This window comes from Castor canadensis, chromosome 11, assembly GCF_047511655.1.
Source record: "Castor canadensis chromosome 11, mCasCan1.hap1v2, whole genome shotgun sequence".
NCBI classification, from domain to species: domain Eukaryota; kingdom Metazoa; phylum Chordata; class Mammalia; order Rodentia; family Castoridae; genus Castor; species Castor canadensis.
This window is the reverse complement of record NC_133396.1, coordinates 119,328,595-119,346,988: the sequence shown is the minus strand read 5'-3', so window position 1 is coordinate 119,346,988 and position 18,394 is coordinate 119,328,595. Positions and strand designations below refer to the sequence as shown.

Genomic DNA, 18,394 nt, shown 5'->3' with positions numbered 1-18,394 from the left:
TTCTAAGCAGAAGCCAAGGGCAAGTGCAGCAGCAGGCAACATGGAACTTGTAAAGTAAACCAAGTGAGAGGATACAGATGGTAATTAAAAAGTTTTCATTTACAGTTTGGGGGAAAAACTGTAGGAGAGCCCATTCTTATGTTTCAGTGTCATATTTTCTGCTGAATAAACCATTGAGCGACAGGCAAATCTAAAAACCATGGAATTAAAAGCTGTCCAGTGTTGGGCAAGAGAACACAAATCTCCTTTCTTAAGACTTTGCAATTATGCAACAAAATTCAGAAATTTGAGTAGGTTTGACATTTACAAAGTTCTGTAAGAATAATTACAATGATTTGATTCAGATAAAAGAAACAAACTCATATCAAGTACATGCTTCACTTTATTCTAATATAAGAATAAAGATGTGTTTAATAGCTACTGAGAAAAATATGGGCAAAGAAAACAAAGACGGGATGAAATGAGCATTTTTGACAATGACTTTCAAAAGCCAGGAAAGAAAATCATTCAGTGACCTTTGTTTTATTCAGCTTAATAGGTGAATAACAACACAATTTGTTCTAAAATTTTTGATTTTAAAATACTATCACTAGTAATTGCAAAAGTGTCTGCAATTATGAAACTAGAAAAATGAACATTGCAAAACCTGGTGCTGGCAGGAGATGAGGAAAGCTGAATACTTAAATATTAATGATGCCACTATAAACTGATAGTCTTTCCAGAGAGCAATCTGGTCATATGTAACAAGATCTCTTAGCAATTCTTGACCTCTGACCCACACAGCCTACTTAGGAAACTATACCCTAAGGAAATACCCTCCAAGTACAATAAATGTAATTTGTTCAACAATGCTTAAAGCAATGTTATTTCTAATTGTTAACACTGGAAGTAATCCAATCATACTACAAGACAATGGTTAAATCAATTATGGCATAATAAGACATGGAATTATCGATCCCAGTCTTAGCTTCTCTGCTATAAGAAATCCCCTTTAGCTGCACGTGTGGCTCAAATGGTAGAGTGCCTGCTTTGTAAGCCTGAGGCCCTGAGTTCAAACCCCAGTACCACCAAAAAAAAAGTCCCTTCTATTTCCCTGTGACTCTGGAAATCCTATAGGGTAAAGGTAGGACCTCAATTCAAATGATTTGGGGCTTTGGAAAGGTGATATACTCTGGGATGGGATGTGAGCAGACAACCTATGTACATCTCTGGATAGCAACTTTAAGTGAAATTACATGTTTCTCACTACACTGCTACCTTCAGCCACAAGAACAGCATGGGCTGTCCTTTAGCCTGTGTCCTCGAAGGAGAAAAGATGTGGAGCACAACTGAGTCCAGTCAAGCACCAAGAGCTGCAGCCCACCACAGCAGTCACATAAGGGAGACAAGAAATAAATGTAAACCACTAAGATGTTGGAACCATCTTATTACCATAGCAAAAACCAACAGTACAACAGCTGGATGACAATAACTTATCATCAAAATATGGCAAGCTGTAGAGTAGCTGATATTTAAAAAACTCATGAAAAAGAAAAGAAAAAAAATAGGCAGATATCAATGGTATCTATATATGACAAGCCAGCAAGAACCAGAAAATAAGAATGATCCTAACATCTTACAGTTGTTCCTTTTAGTCAATGAAGTATATGTTCCTATGTGTCTATAAATCTATGTATCTTTCAATTACCATTTAAATATCACTATTGTAAATATATTTTTCAACAATTATATATACTATACCCATAAGAGAAATATTTCTATCCAGCCAGGTAATGAAGTGCACCAGTAGTCCCGCCAACTTGAGAAGCTGAGGCAGGAAGACTGCTTGAGCTCAGAAGTTTGAGGCCAACCTGGACAACAGAGCAAAAAGGTTTTTTTTCTATCTAACAAGTTTTTTCTGCGTCAAATGATGGCAGGATTAGTGAACACATATGGCAAAAATGAAACCAAGGCAAAAGTGAATCAGTGAATAATTTATTATTCTGCCTTTGAGTGCTTGGTATAGGCTCAACAATTCTTTTTCTCATACTATAAAGAAGGGAACTGAGGCTAGAGCTATAGCAGAGTACTTGCCTAGCAAGTGTGAGATCCTGGGTTCAATCCCTAGCAACACACACACATACACACAGGAACCATAAAAACCAACAAAAGCAAGAACTGAGAGAAACTATTTATTTGATGGGATAATCTACTTCCTCACTGTCATCAAACATTGTATAAAAGCAAGATCTGAAAAATCCTCCACTATCTGAAAATAAACAAATGTGTTCCCTTTATCTTTATAACTCATGTTTGAAATTCCACTGCATTTATCTGATTAAAGAATCATAAAAATGTTTAGTATATCAATCTCGCCAAAAGATTTATCCTAGAACAAATTCAATGATAATTTTACAAAACAACCAATGTGAATAATCCTAGCAATCATTTTTTTTTGTTGAAACAGGGACTTACTATGTAGCTCAAGCTGGCCTCAAACCCACAGTCTTCTTGCCTCCATGTGTAAGTGGTGGGATTACAGGCATGTACCCATGACTGAACCCAAATGTAAACTTATGTACTTCCAATAATAAAAGTAAGTAAAGGGATGTATAGTCTACCGATTGTAAGTAGATACACTAAACATGTTAGTTATTAAAACTATAAATATGGCAAGAATTCATACATGTGAAGGAATATATTAAACTATATCTATGAAAACATCCACATATGGATGTTAATGTTTGGGTAAGACGTGTTCCCCTAAAAAGGCTCATGTGCTAAAGTCTTGGTTGCCAGCTGATGGACTTTTGGGAAGTGATTGGGTCACGAAAGCTCTGATCTAATCAATGGATTAATCACATAATTAATGGATTAATCACATAATTAATTAATGGATTAATCACATAATTAATCATATAATTAAAGGAAAATCACATAATTTGATAGCATTATTGGAGGTAGTAGAAACTTCTGGAGGTGGGACTAACAGGAGGAAACAGATCACTGTGGGTATCTTCTCAGGGGCTATATTTTGTCCCAGACCCTTTCCTTGTTCTGACTCTATGTTCCTGGCCACCAGGATTTGAGTAATTTTGCCCTGCCATGCCCTCCTGCTGCCATGTTTTTCCTTACCACAGGCCCATAGCAATGAAACAAGCCAATCGTGGACTAAAACTTCTTACACCGTGAGTCAAAATAAATCTTTCCTCCCTTAAGTTGCTTCCTCAGGTTTTTTTTTTTTTTAATCACAGCAACAACAGGCTAAATAATACAATAAACATGAACTAGAAAAATGAAAGAAAAACTTCTAAAATACCTTGGAGTACATTTGTGGGTAGACAACAATTTTTTAAAAAGTATTATTACTTTGAGGAAAGAAAAGGGTCTAATGCTTGCATTTACAAAACTTGTACTTGCTATAAAATAAAGTAATATCTCTTAGTTAAAAAGGAATCTAAAGTTTGCTTCAAGTTATAGAAATTTCTGTTAAATATCTTCCCAATTAACACAGCCTTGGATTAGTAGATGGAGTATGTAAGCATTATAATCATTTTTGGATAACCTGAGGTCATTCTTAGCTCATCAATAGCTGAACTATCTTCTATAATTTGAAGATGACATCCTTCAGTGCTGTGAAGAAAAATGAGCACTCCTGGTAGACATTAAATAAAAGGGTTGCAATGAGTGGGTTCTGGGTAATGTTTTCTCTTTAGCTTTTGCGAGGCAGTGATGCAGAATGTTTAAAAACACAAGCTCTGGATTCATGCTCAGATTTCACACTCAGGACATCACCTACTAGTGTTTGCACACTGATGGGGTTACACAGAAAACTGGTATCTATGTAGCAGCTATAGGACCTTGTACGAGTTACTTAGCCTTTCTAAGCCCTAGTGTTCTCAGCTCTAAAAAAAGACAGTGACAGTACTTTCTTCACAGGGCAGATACAGAGCTCAGAAGAGATAATCTACTTAAAGTGCTGGACAAAGTACTTGCACAGGGTAAGTACTAAATCAGTGCCAGCTAATCTCAGTCTCTCTCTGCTGGCTGTCTCAAGTGTCATCAGGCTTGCTTCTTACCATCCATTGCCTGTGACTATTTTCCATCTCTGCCTCGAAGCACTTGCCCTTCAATCCTCCCTGCAGGACAAGGGTTCTTAGGAATGCTTTGATAACCATCTGAGACAGCGCTGTCCAAAAGAAACACAACATAAACCACAAACGAGAGCAATCTACCCAATTTTTAACTTCCTCAAAGTCACATGGAAAAAGCTAATCAAGACAGGTGAAATTAATTTTGATCATATATTAAATTCAGGATACCACAAATATTAGAATTTCAACATGAAACCAATAAGAATTTACGAGACAGCTTAAATTGTTCTACTTGTCTTCGAAGTCCCATGAATATTTGATACATGTCAACTCCAACTAGTCACGTTTCTAGTGTTGACTGGCCAGATGACGGTAATGGCCACAATGAAGGCCCAGGCTGGCCTCGAAGTTTCCATCTTCCTGGAATAACAGGAATAATGTATCACCACACCCAGCTCATTACATTTTTATTTTTGATGATAATGGGGAACCCAGGACTTTGCACTTGCTAGACAGGTGCTCTACCCCTTGAGTCTCACCTAGCACCCTTTTTGTTCTAGTTATTTTGGAGATAGAGTTTCACTTTTTGTTCAGGCAGCCTGGACAGTGATCCTCCTATATTTTATGCTTCCCAACATAGCTAGGCTGACAAGCATGCATCACAATGCTCAGCTACTGGTTGAAACGGAGTCTTGTGAACTTTTTGCCTGGTCTGGCCTCAAACTGGAATCTTCCGGATCTCAGCCTCTCAAGTAGCTAAGATTACAGGCATGAGCCACAGCACCCAGTATCACTACAATTTTTAATGACACAAGGAGTGCTGTTCTTTCCATGAAAATTAATTATGTATGTGTGTGTACACACACAGAGACAGTTATTAGTTGCTAATTCTTTTAAAGATCATGACCATAGAAAGATATTTTCAGGCCCGCCAAGTGGCTCAAGTGGTACAGCGCCTGCCTAGCAAGCATGAAGCCCTGAGTTCAAACCCTAGTACTGTCAAAAAAAGAAAAGAAAAACATCTTCACCTTCAAAAACATCAATATGCACTTATTAAACGAGCTGATGGGTGAATGGAAGGAAAGAAAGACAGGAGGAAGAAAAAGAAGAGGAAGAAACATTTTCAATTGTTCACATTATATTTACAACATCTTTGTAAATGCCCAATTACATAAAACAATTAAAACAGAGGCAGCTGTTACTAAAATAATGACATTTCTAAAGCTTCATGGCTTACACCTCACTGACCTACCTGCTTTTTTATTGGCAGTATTGTAAGAGGGGAGGAAGAGGGCCGACCACCAGAATTTGTAGAACTGAGATTTGTCAGCAACATATATATTAACCTCATTTCTTGTCCTCGATAAGACAAACTACTGAATAGTTATAAATTTTTCTTTGAAGGATGAGTTTCCTGTAGTGCCTCAAGTTTAATGTGAACCTTAGGCTTCACCATATTATAAGTACATAAAATTAGACTAAATGTTTACTGTCACTGAAACTTCCCCTAAAAGTTGGTTTTGTAAATAAATTCCTGATGTTTTCCTTGAAAATTGCTCTTGTTCTGTGCTCAAAAAAGTCCAGTTGTTTTTATAAAAAATTAAAGTTAATTCTAGTCTGCTAGTGAAGACTTAAAATGTTTATTCATTTTAGCAATCCAAGTTGCTATACAAACTGCAGTGTTGAATTTTTTGCTTAAAAACAACAAATATGGCTTCTCTATTCCAGACATCTTATAAACTGAGATTTCTCTACTAAGGATTCTATGTGCTATTAGTTTCCCTTGAGATTATAGGTATTCCATAATTTTTTTTGTTTTAAGAAAGATTCTTTCTAAGATGAATTTAGCTTTGGAACACTTTTATCTGCTGCAGGGACAGTGGTTTTTTTGTGGGGGGGTGGAAGTGGGGTGTACACTCAAGGCTTCACACTTATAAAGGAGGCAGTACCACTTCAGCCATACCCCTAGCTGATTTTGCTTTGATTATTTTGGAGATGGGGCCTGTTTGCCCAGGCTAATCTCAAACCACTATCCTCCCAATTTCAGTCTCCCAAATAGCTAGGATTATAGGCGTGAGCCACCACACCCAGCAAGGGCTAGTTTTTATAATGCCAACATAAATGGAGTTCAAAGTTCTGTGCTCAGTCATTATAATAGTTTTATCAGTCTAACAAAAGAGAAAAAATAACAATGCGATCCAAAAACTGAACAATAGGGAGCTAATTATCCCATGGAAACAGACATCTTTTACAGAGCTGTGCATTGTTTCTTGCCTGACGTGCATGGGCTATGCATTTCTCCATCTTATCATACCCAAAATGACACTGATTTTGAATATGTATGGGGTAATTAACCTATCAGAACCTTCCAAGTGGAGATTCATCACTCATAAAGGAGAGAGGAGAGAAATTTGTTTGAATAATTTAGCTAAAATTCATTTTGCATTTACAGGCAGAACCAAACTTCTAAACACATTCATAAGGATGAAGGAACACATTGTACACATTTGTACCTAACCTGGCATGCAGAAACTTTTTGAGAACACACAGACAGCTGCTCAGCAGAAGCACAGTACACATCACCCTCTCCAGTCTTTATTTTTAGTTACCTCTTCAGTAAAACAAGAATTTTCTAAAGAATACAAGATCAGAAGGTATCATTTCGTTATTTTGGAGTTTTAACTCATTTCCTATCAGTCACACATTTTTTTTCCTCTGAAATCACATAATTATGAAACATTCCATATCAGATTCCTTACCTTTGGATAAAAGAATTTATAGAATCTTTTAAAAATGTATTGCCTTGAACAGCACATCCCATCCAGCATGTTCATTAGCAGAGCCCACAGATTTAAACATGGGGTGTCTGAAAGTCAGTCCCGTTTTTCAAATGATCATTTGGAGACTTGCTTAAGTCTTTAAAAATAAACGCCTTCATGACACAAAGCACACTGCGCCAAGTGTCCGGTGAAAGAGAAGGAGATGGCTCACAGATCCTGGGTTTTCCTCTGAGAAGGGAATGCTAATTGCCTCCTGGAGTCTTAAAAGAAACCTAATTGCTGCCTTGGGCTGTCACCACTGACCCTGGTCACAGGCGAGTGCACCCTTCATAAACCTAATACAGCGTAATCCTCCTTCATTATAGTTATTACGGCTCTGCAGAGGGACACATCTGTCACGAAAATAAACTCTGCAGCCTGTCCCCCAAATGGGCATGTTGCTTGTCCATCTCAGAAGAAGTCACTGTGATGGCAGACATCAGCTCCACAACAGGCAGTACCACTCCCAGCCTGGGTCTCCTTCCTACACTCTTCTATAGGACCCAAAACTCTCCATAGTGATGGAGGAGAAAGGAGAAGGGGGAGTTCGATGGCTATTTTTATTATTCTTATTACTATTTTAACCCACCACCATAAGGTAACTGGAAAAGGAGGAAAAAAAAGTTGCTAAAACAAATCAAAAGTTTGAACTAGGAACTAGGAAAAGTTTAAATCAATTGGATTTAGAATCGAAATGTCACACAGAGCCCAAAAGATATTCTCTTCAATTTTTAAAAACTTTTTCTACAAGCTTTAAAGAAAGTTCTCCCATTATAAGCAATTATCTTATATCTACTATTTATCAGTTGCTCAAACCTGTATTGAAATCACTGCATCTTGTACCAAGAACCCAAGGATAAATAAAACATGTCCTCGAAGAGCTCACAACTTTGGGGAGATAGATGAGCAAACCATTAAAACATGCTGTAGTACATACCATGGAAAAGGACATGAAAAGTACCACAGGTGACAATTCCTAGTCATAAAAAAGGGAATGCCAGATAAAACATATTTTAAAAATATATAAAAATCACACTCAAAATTAAAGAATGAGTCAGAGGTTATTATGTGACCGGATATGAAAAGGACTTCAGAGATAAGTAACAATAATATCACTAGTCAAAGCAACAAGGTTTCAACCATGAGAAATGTTTGAGGGTGTTAGGGAGCCAAGAGAGGCTTAGGGGAGAGGCTGGGTGGACAGAGCTGGGAAAGGAGGGGGGATCAAGAACTATGGAGATCCTAGAATGCTACTTTGGCCAGTGTGCACTTAACCTCAGGCAATTTGGTGTGCCTTTAAAATTAAATATTTTAGATCTAAGGGAGAATATAATAAATATATAAGCTTCTATTCCCCCAGTTTAACAAAGAAAACAATACCATGTCTCCAACCTCACCTCCACAACCACCTACACCCTGCACTCTTCTGGCACTTCTACCTCCTTACTACAGATATATGTATCCCTACACAACATAAAAAGTGACATAAAAGATCTTAAGCAAGAGAGAGAAAGTATCAGAGATGTCTTACAAAGACTCAAGAGCACAGACTATGGACTAGTCCCAGGGGACAGCTTATAGCCTATGTGGTGCTGTGACAGGTATCCTCACAAGGACTGTCATAGTGAACAGGCCAGGGGCAGCCAGATCTGCATGCACAGTTTCAGGTGACCAACAGCAGAAGAGAAGCAACAGTAGTGAGTAAGGCAGGTGACAGTTCCCAGGCAGCTAAGAGGTGAACCAGGACAGGAAGCACCAGCAGGTAAAAGCCAAGAGCAAAATGGCAGGAAGGCCTGGCCCACAGGGACAGCAGGAAAGGTTGCCCAGAGAAAGCAGTGTTTAAGGGGAACCCTGAGGGTGGGTTAGACAAGCAACGATGAGTGTTTGGGTGCCTGAGCAAGGAAGCAGTGAGACCACAGGTGGGAATTACTGGTCCTGTTCAGGAAACACCTGCAGCTTGGCTGAACCTGGGAAACGGTGAGACAAATCTGAAGACAGTGGAGGTCCATTAGGGAATTATATGTGAAGAACCTTAAATACAGGCTGAAGTATGTACATAACTCATGACAAATTCACTTTCAAGGCCATGAAATCTGCCTTAATCCCTTTTACTTGAGAACTAAAATAATGACAGGAGTCAGTCTTGTGACTTGGGGAAACAGCGTTGACCTCATCAGTGTTTATTACAGTTCTATGTGGAGAACAGGCTCCCTTGGATACAGGCAAGCCAGCAAACCAGCCTTGACTCAGGTCGTAGGCCATGCCCCCTGCCACTTAAGCACTGATTTCGAGGAGAATAATGAGACATGCTGCCTTTTCCTGTTTTACATAAGGTATAAAAGAAAAAACATGCAGAGAAAAAAAGTTGAGCTAATCAATAGCTCTAAACCTGCAAAAAATAACTTATTTTTAGTTTTAGTGCTCAAGTGGTAGAGCATTTGCCTAGCATGTGTGAGGCCCTGAGTTCAATTCCCAACACTGAAAATAAATAAATAGACCTTTATGTTTTAACTTTTCTGTGACATTTACAGTCCCTTGATCTACAAGTTAGCCAGGGCTTGAAAATGAGAGAAAGCATTGTCATATTTTTGAAGTATCCACGTAAAGCCAAATAACATTAAGAAACATTACTAGTAACTTCAAATAACATCTTGAGATGTGATTTGTCTCCTCAAATGAACACGTAGATGTATACAAAAAGGAACATTGATGTCTGTTTAACTTTTAAGTCACATGAAGTCATTAAAAAGGTGCACTTTTCCCAAAGCATAATAACTAGTCATTAGAGAATAAATTAAAATGTCCAAAGCAGGCTGGGCTCCTGACCCTCTCACAAACGCATTCATTCACTGATTCTACAAATAAGTTTTTGGCAATAGTGGGGTTTGAACTCAGGGCCTCACATTTGCTAGGAAGGCATTCTACCACTTGAGCCACTCCACTAGCCCTTATAAATGCATTTTTCAAAATCAATTCCACTTCACTCTGCAAAATGGCAACAACAAAACCATCACCATGACTACTGCCATTGAACTTCCACAGAGTGGGGCAAACTGATTTGAAACCAAGCAAGGTCCCTACCCCAAAAAGCCCGCAACTCAGTAGAGGGGACAGAGACATAAACAGGAAAAAAATACAGAGCACTTAGCAAGGAAGGCAAATTCAAAGTGCTCTGGGATAAAAAAGACAGGAAAGCCTCACTGGTAATAGGGATCAGTGACAGGGAAGGGGAAGCTTTGTCTGAGTGTGGAGAGGCCAAGCAAGCAGCCAGGGCACAGCCTCTCAGACTGACAATGTAATAAAAGAGAAGGGAATTGAACACCAGGAAGGGTTAGGGGTTCTAGCATGGACAGAGGGGATGAGCACAAATGGGAGAGGAAGGTAGTCCACGGTGAAGAGGCCTTATCTTAAAGCGAATTAGAAGCAAAAGACTTTAAATTTCTTTTTAAAATAATTTTAAAAGAATTTAAATTATTTCCCTGGCATGGTGACACATGCCTGTGCATGCCTGTAATTCTAGCACTTGGGATGTTGAGACAGGAGGGTCACAAGTTCAAGGCTAGTCTGCACTATATTGCAAGACCCTGTCTTTAAAAAAAAAAAAGAGTTTCAAATTTGGGTAAAAACTCTGTTTTTACAGCCCTGAAATAGAGTAAAGAATATATGATAGACAGCCTTTAACGTAACTATCTCAAGTGGAAGTGGAGAAGGAAGGAAGGGAGCAAATTAAAAATATTTTAGACAGTCTGACTCAAAGGACATAATAAATGACTGATGGGATTTGCTAGGGGGTTTGAGAAAAGAGGTTGAGGGTGCAAAGGTGTGAAGGAAGAATGACATATGAAGAGAATTCCAAGTACCCCACATGAGCAGCTGACTCAGTGGAAGGCAATGTCACCAAGACAGAAAATACAGAAGCAGTGAATTTGGTAGCAAGAAGCAGAGGAGCTCAATTTGACACAGGTAGGATTCAGCAATGTAAGTCAGCTGCAAACACAGATTTTAGTGCCAGATAAACCAAATTGTCTGGTAGCAAATAGAGAGGTCTGGATTGGAAATGATAGCCAGGCAGATCGGGAAAATGGAAGCATCAAGTTCATGTTCTGTGTGGGTGAACCTAAGGATAACCTGCCATTAAGTGGTTCCTAGCTGCTTGGTGGCTCTAAAGCAACCAAATAAAACCATTCACACCCATGCAGTGAGAAAGTTAAGTGACCACCATACCATGCCTAAGGACCATGGGTGGGTGGACCAAAACAAGATTTCTCAGCTAAAAATGCACTTGATCAGGGACCATCCATAAAGCATCACCTGGAGCAACTTGGAAATAGAAATGCTCAGGCCCATGCCAAAAGCTACTGACCAGAGCCTCGGGTGGACTTTGGGAGCAGCAATGTGTGTTTTTTTGGGTTTTTTTTTCCCCTTCTTTTTTTTTTGGCAACACTAGGGGTTGAACTCAGGACCTTCCACTTGCTAGACAAGTACTTTATCCCTTAAGCCATACTCCCAGACCTTTTTGCCTTAGTTATTTTTTGACTAGGGACTAGCATTTCTGCCCCGGCCAACTGGACAGGGGATCTTCCTATTTGTGCTTCCCTGGCAAAGCTGGGATGATAGGTGTGCACCACAGCACCCAGCCATTGGCTGAAATGGGGTCTTGTGAACTACTTGCCTGCACTGGTCTAGAACTTCGATCCTCCAGATCTGTACCTCCTGAGTGCTGGGATTACACAATGAACCACTATGCCCAGCAGCAATCTGTGTTTTAACCAGCCCTCCAGGTGACTCTGGTGCTCTCTAGAGTTTGAACTGTACAGCCCCAATGAAAGAATAAAACAAACAAAACAAAAGACAGGCTTTCAAAGATAGGAGGAATATGTAAAGCATATACTTCACACAAACATAAGCACTAGGGATGAACTTTGGCTAATTTTCATCAAGGAGTAATTCTTCCCTGTGAGCTAAAAACATGTAAGGCCAAGTAGATTGAGTCTGTGGTCTATGGTGAGGTTTCCCAGCTTAGGAATATAGCTTAACATGGAATTCTCAAACATGGCAAATGTGAAGAGGATTTCTACTACTCAAAGGAGGCTTCACCCTTTCTCATCTTCTCACCAGACAGCTCCCTGTTGACCAACATCAAGCATTTATGGGATAAACCAGCTATGGTTACAGGATCTCTGGATATGCGATAGACCTGTAGGTCAAGCTCATTGACCAGGTCCAGGATGCAGCTCTTGACCTAAACATAATTTAGCCCCCTAAGGAACTAAGCTAACTCACTCCCATATCAAATTTTACACATAGACTGATCTAAGAATAGCTCTGTTATATTCAATCTAATAGCAAAAGTCATGAAGCAAATCAAACAAAAGCTTGACAGGAAAGGAACAGTAAGGGACACAGAAGGCAAACAATGTTAATATGCTATTTATAATCCAACTTAGGCCCACAACCGCCCTGACCGCACAAAAAACCTACTTAGTCACTATTACCTTTTATCCTCAGCTACTCTAACTCCTTCAAGCACAAGCATTGCATCATATCCTTTAATTCAGAATTATAAATAATTCCAAGAGTATTTATTTTCATAATCAGCATACATGCAATGTATGGCAAAGACATTACTGGTCTGGGTAAAATGAATTTTCTCTCCCCTGCCACTGCAAAACTCCTAATTAGACTTGTATTTTTCTTCTAGACTTTCTCTCCCTGCCCCCTCAAAAGGGAAGGGTACCTACCTATGACCTCCTGGCCTGTATGCAATTCTGCATATAAGAGAGTGAACCAATTCTTGCTGTTAACAATCCATTCTGCTTTAAGAACACATACCACACACCTGCCCTACTGCCACGTTGGGAATTTTTTCTTTCTTCTAACACTCCCTCCTGCTGGGAAGTTGATATGAAGATCAATGAGTTAGTGTTTGTCAAATACTTCAGGCTTCTCTCAGATGAAAGGCAACATCAAAATTCAAGCGAACTGTGGCTGGCACTACACTAGAGGTATTGCAGTTGACTCTGTATTTGGGCTTCAAAGAAGGAAATCAGCACCACCAAGAAACTTTGTGAAAATCAGTTAGCTTCTTTGCAGTCTTGCTAAAGGGAGGCCGTTATTCTAACATTCTTTAATTAACTGGGTTTCTACATTAGAAATGTAGAAGGCCCCTTTTCATAGTAAGGAACGTATAGGCAAAAGAGTCTTTTCCTCTGCCCTTTTTCCCTAAGTGACTTTCCCTCCCCAAATGTTCCTGCAGCCTGATCTCCAGTGTGAATGGCCACATGGCAGCTGCCAGCCAACATGTTTGCTTTGAGCCAATAGACTAAAAAAAAAAGTCAAAGACAAAGCTTTATGTGTATGTTGGCATGTGAGTTCAGGCTGCTGAGTAACAAAGAACACATTCATAACTACATACAACCCCTCAAACATATAAATAGCCATCCTTGACCTCGTCGGTCTCAGACACTATATTATATAGCATTACACTGAATTTTCCATACATATCCTGGCAAGCTAGAATCTACTGGCTCCATCTTGCAGGTGGCTCAGATAGGCTGTGAAATTTGCCTAACATCACACAGCTAAAAAGTGGCAGTGCTGGAACTCACACCTAGCTATATTTCAAACTCCCAAACCTGGACCCCTGTGCTGTCGCACACTGATAGCAGGAAAAGCTGCAGGTCTCACCCCACAAACCCCTGGGACAATTCAGCAAGCCCTCTGTGGAAGGCACACAGGGATAGGGTAAATTAAATCAGTAAGGGAGATCAAAAGTCTTATTTTAGACATTAACTTCCTCCCTACCAAAGCTTTTGTGTTTGTTTTCCCTCATTTCTTAATTAGCTAATTAAGTATTTCATCTTATCTCCTTCCCCTGCCTTATCTCTAACAAAGTACACAGCAGTGTTCCCAGGCTTAGAATGAATTTTACAATCACACAGGACTTAGAGAAGAAGTAATGACGTTCAAGTGCAAGAATTTGATCAAATACGACAAGAATATGGAACCCAAGTGGACAATAATTTGCAGTCAAATGGTTGCTATTTGCACCATGGAGCAAACTTAAACCAATAAGGCAGGTGCTGAAAAAAGAAAAATCTTCATAGTTCTTAACTTTTGGCTCACCCACTACAAGCAAGTAAGAATGCTCCTAAAAATTCTGATTTTCCTCTAATTCTTTATGGTTCTCCCATTCTAAAATAGTCTCCCTAATTGTTCTAGGACACTGTCCATTCAACACAGTATGTGCAAACTTAGCATAAGCCCATGATGGAACCTGGTCAGAGACATGGGATGGGCAGGAAAGAGCTGAAAGAGCTCCTTTCTCATCGACCACTTCATCTCCCCCAGATTCTATACCTTCAAGAAAACTCCTGTCAGGGGCTGTTCTTGAGATAAGAGAAGATGCTGGGAGAGGGGCTTGGATTAACAAGTGAGGCTGCAGGAAGCCAGAGTGTACTCCTATGTACTGGCCTGAGGTCACAGAGAGCTGGACATCTGCCACCTGGGCCAGGACTCAGTCACTATGAATAATATTGCAACGGGCCACTTCAACCCAGTGAACAGGCACTTTAGAAAGGTAAGTCTCTGACAAAATGCTACTGCACTGTAGGAAACATTTCCAGGCAGGGTTTGCTGAATCCTAGAAATCAGGCTGCACGATTTCAATTTGCATAAAGTTTCAGAGAAAGGAACAGTAGTCTTTATGACTCTGCTGAAGCAATAATGACGACTTTTAAAGGCAGAGATACTATGACAAACGTGATGTCACATAAATGAACTAAGTCTGCACATCACAGCCACTCATTCAGACCAGGCAAAGGGACATCATGGTATTCAGCTTCTGCTCAAGAAAGCTGCATTTCTATGGCACAAGCTGTTAACCCCATCACCCAATGATAAGGAAACTTTTAATACAAGGTTCTGTGGCTCTCCATATGGTCATCGACTATTATGGTCAAGTGGCTCTGTTAAGGGAACCAATACCATTTTAATGAAACCAAGCATGGGTCAATTAGTACCAATTAAAACATAGCCATTCAACAGCTGCTTGTGGGAGAAAAGCACCAGGTTGTGTGTCCAAAGAGGAAGAGTTTTGTCCTCTAAAAATGTATTCCTGATTCCTGCATATGGGTAACCTGCTTCTACTTTAATTTCTGATATACGGAGGGAGGGTGCTATGTCAGCAACACTGCACAGCCTGCCCATAAATGCCTCTCTGGCCACGAGGTAATGACTTCTCAGTACTTTTTTGCACTCACTTTGCACAAGCCCCTTTCCTCTACCTGGAATGCATCCCCCCAACCCACTCCCCAGCTGAGCATCCTGGCTGCACTGTAAGAGCTGCGCACAGCTCCCCTCCAGGATCAAGTCCTCCCCAGGCTCTCTCTGAATCCCTCCCCGCTCAGAGTATAGGTTTCCTCCGGGACACTGCAGACTCTCACACTGTGATCCTGTTCTAGCAGAGCACAAGCTCAGTGCTCGGCTTTTTGAATGAATGAGTGAATAAATCCATTTCAAGAATCTAGCACATTGGTGGAAACTCTGTATCTATACATGCAAGTTTAGGGATTCCTCATCTCCAGCAAGCGCCTGTAACATTCGAGTGGAAACCCTACAATCTCCTCAAATTGTAGGTGAGAATGGAGTGGGAGGGGGGATGACAGGAACTGAAGGAAGTGTGAGGGGAAGGGAGTTAGGAACAGGGCTACCTCCTTGCTCCTCCAAAAAAAAAAAAAAAAGGCAGAAAACCCACTTGCAAGTTTTCAAAACCCAGATCTGCGGGTCTCGTAAGGAAGAGGGATGTTAATGCGCAGAACTTTGGAAGTGTGAGGTAAAGACCTGGTCTGAAATTATGTGGCCACACATTTTCCCTGTGAGCCTACCCGACCACCCAAGTAGGGACCAAGACTTTCTCGGGAGTTGGGTGGCACGGCTAGGGCCTAGCTTCATCCCAGGAAAACTCCTCTCCCTTCCAAATCCTTTCCCGATTTTGGGGAGGGGGGAAAAAGGAGAGCTGCATTTCCCCATCCTCCTGAGCGACAGCAAGGTCGTAGTCTTTCATCCTCCTGTCCCCAAGGTCCAGCAGCCCTTACCCAGCCCTCTCCTTCCCAAAAAAGCAGAAGGGAACTGAGAGGAGGGGGCGAGTGTCTGGTTTAACCACAAACTTCCCATGCAGCGCTCACCTTCCAGCTCACTCCCGGGACAAGCCGTGCGCCACTCGGCCCGCTGCTCCCAGAGCGAAATAACCCCCGGCGGCCGGCCCACCTCGCGCCTCCGCTGCCCTGCCAGGCGTCCCGGGCCGCCGATCGTAAGTTGGCGTTGGCAGCGTTTGCCCAAGTCATCTGCAAGGCGCGGGATGGAGCACCCAGGCGGCCCCCACGCGCGGCCCGCCGCCCCCCGCCTCGGCCCGGCTTACCTGCTTACATGGTCCGCGCGGTGTCCACAGTCCCGCGCCTCACGACTGTCCGCCGCCGCGGAGCCCCGATTCCCCACGGAGTCGATTCCAGTGGCAGGCGGAGGAGGGGCGAGGGAAGCAGCCGCTGGAGGCGAAAGGGGAGGGAGGTTTCCGCCGCGATCCCGGCGCGAGAGTCGGCGCCGGGGCGCACCGGGGAAGGAGAAAGAGAGAAGGACCAGAGCACCGGGGTGTCCTGCTCGAGGGGGCCCGGAGCGAAGAGGCCGGGGAGGATGGGTGAGGGAGAAAAGGACCGCCAGCGGCCACTTAATGCCTGCTGCGCCCTCGAGGACCTGCCCAGGAGAGGAGGCGACTGAGCCCCGAAGAGCGCAGCAACCTGCCCCCGGCACTGCGCCCGCGGCGCTCGCTGGGCGGAGGAAAAGTTGGGAAGAACTTTGAGGGGCCGGGAGAGCCAGAGCGCCAGGAAATGCGAGTGGCCGGGAGAGGAGAGAGGAAGGGGCCGTGCGAGTGGGAGGGGACGGAGCAGGCGCCGGCTGCCGCGGCTCCCCCACCCCCGGGCCGGGCTCGGCGGCGCTGGGGGCCGGGAGGCGGAGGGAGGGAGTGCAGGGCGCGCGGCCGGGGGCGGGGAGGAATGCGGTCCGGGAGGGCGCGCGCTGGGGGCGCGGGCGCGCGCGCGAGAATCGCGGAAACGTGGAGCCCCAGCTAGGGAGCTGGAGGCGCGCCGTCCTTGGGGACGTCACAGCGCTGGAATCCGAGGAATGCCGGGCTGCCGGAGCTCCTTCTGCAGGCCCGGGAAGAGTCGCGCACTTTTAATGGGCTAGCTTTGGAAAATGTTTTCAAAGGTGGGGGCTGAGGACGGGATGAAACTCCCTGCAGTAAGAGATGTGGGAGTGGAGAAGACCAGGCGACCGGAGTCAGCCCAACCCTGCGACGCTCCCGGGAGGTCGGGAGAAAAGCGGGAAGGAAAGGAAGATCCCACCTACATTTCCGCAGTAGAAGGCAGGAGAGGCGTGGTGGTAGAAACTTGCCCACTCCCTAGAACCAAGACATGGCACCATGTATTTAGGGGACCCTCCAGGTGGGACTCCCCCATGCCACCACCTCATAGGGGAGGATAGCCCAGGAGAAAGTAAGGTGGCCTCGCTGAGCAGGCAATCTCAGATCTGTCCATAAAACCTCTGGGTAAAGAACTTGTCTAAGTGCTCTTCCTCTCTCCACCCCCACCCCCACGGCAAAGGCAGCCTTTGTATGCTCAGAGTTGGAATATGCCGTTTTCCCAGTTTGTTCCATGCCACAGAATGGCCCCACCCTGCCTGGGTTGGCACTAGGAAGGAACTTCCTTAGCACTTTCGGAGGTGGAGTTAATGAGGCACAGCTGGTTTGATGGAAAAAGCACCGAGCCGAGCTAGGGAACCTGGCTAGGCCCTGCCCAGCCGGTGATGGATTGGATAACCCTGGTGTATCCCACCCCGAGGATCCTTGGTTTCTGTAGTTGTAAAATGAAAAGTATTGCCCACATTTCTGTGTTCCTTTGCACGACTGCAAACATGTCTTGGAGTCTGTTATCTCACCAGGACTCAAGCCCAGTCCTTTCAACCTTTCAACGACCTTGAAGTCATCACAGAACATCCAACAACTCAGTACAAAAATTCCAGGCCTCTTGCTGGAATTGGAGAACTGGAAACCAAACGGCAAAGCCTTCTTGTACACATCGTGCGCAAATCTGTAATGACTCTGACTTCTCTGAGCCTTTGCCAGTCTCTGGAATGATAAAGACTTAGAGAAGACTTGCCTAGGACACAGCACAAAATGGATAGGGGGAAAAGGCTGAACAGGAATGAGGTCAGTTTCTCAGATTTTCAGGGAAATAGCTGGCAGACTTGCTGAATTTTCAAAGAAAACCTTGGGGAGTGCCTTACTATGTAGCAAGAAGTGTGAAGAGCACACTTCATGCTTCTGCATAATTATCCCTATTTCCTAGATAAGGAGGGATACAGAAAGAGATTGACTCACCAAGGGACACACTGGTGTCCCATGATAGTGGATAGCAGTCTGTCTGGCCCAAAGTGTCTGCTCTTAATCTCTGA

The 18,394-nt window shown here is 42.8% G+C and overlaps 1 protein-coding gene across 3 annotated transcripts in view; it reads right to left on the bottom strand.

Annotated features, from left to right (window-relative positions):
- Positions 1–16,875, bottom strand: part of Ptpn14 (protein tyrosine phosphatase non-receptor type 14) — a 161,610-nt gene extending 144,735 nt beyond the window's left edge. For all 3 annotated transcript variants that reach the window (XM_074048336.1, XM_020186006.2, XM_020186011.2), the window contains exon 1: positions 16,311–16,875. The gene's annotated coding sequence lies outside the window, so the exon portion shown is untranslated. The remainder of the gene's footprint in view (positions 1–16,310) is intronic.
- Positions 16,876–18,394: the final 1,519 nt, after the last annotated feature.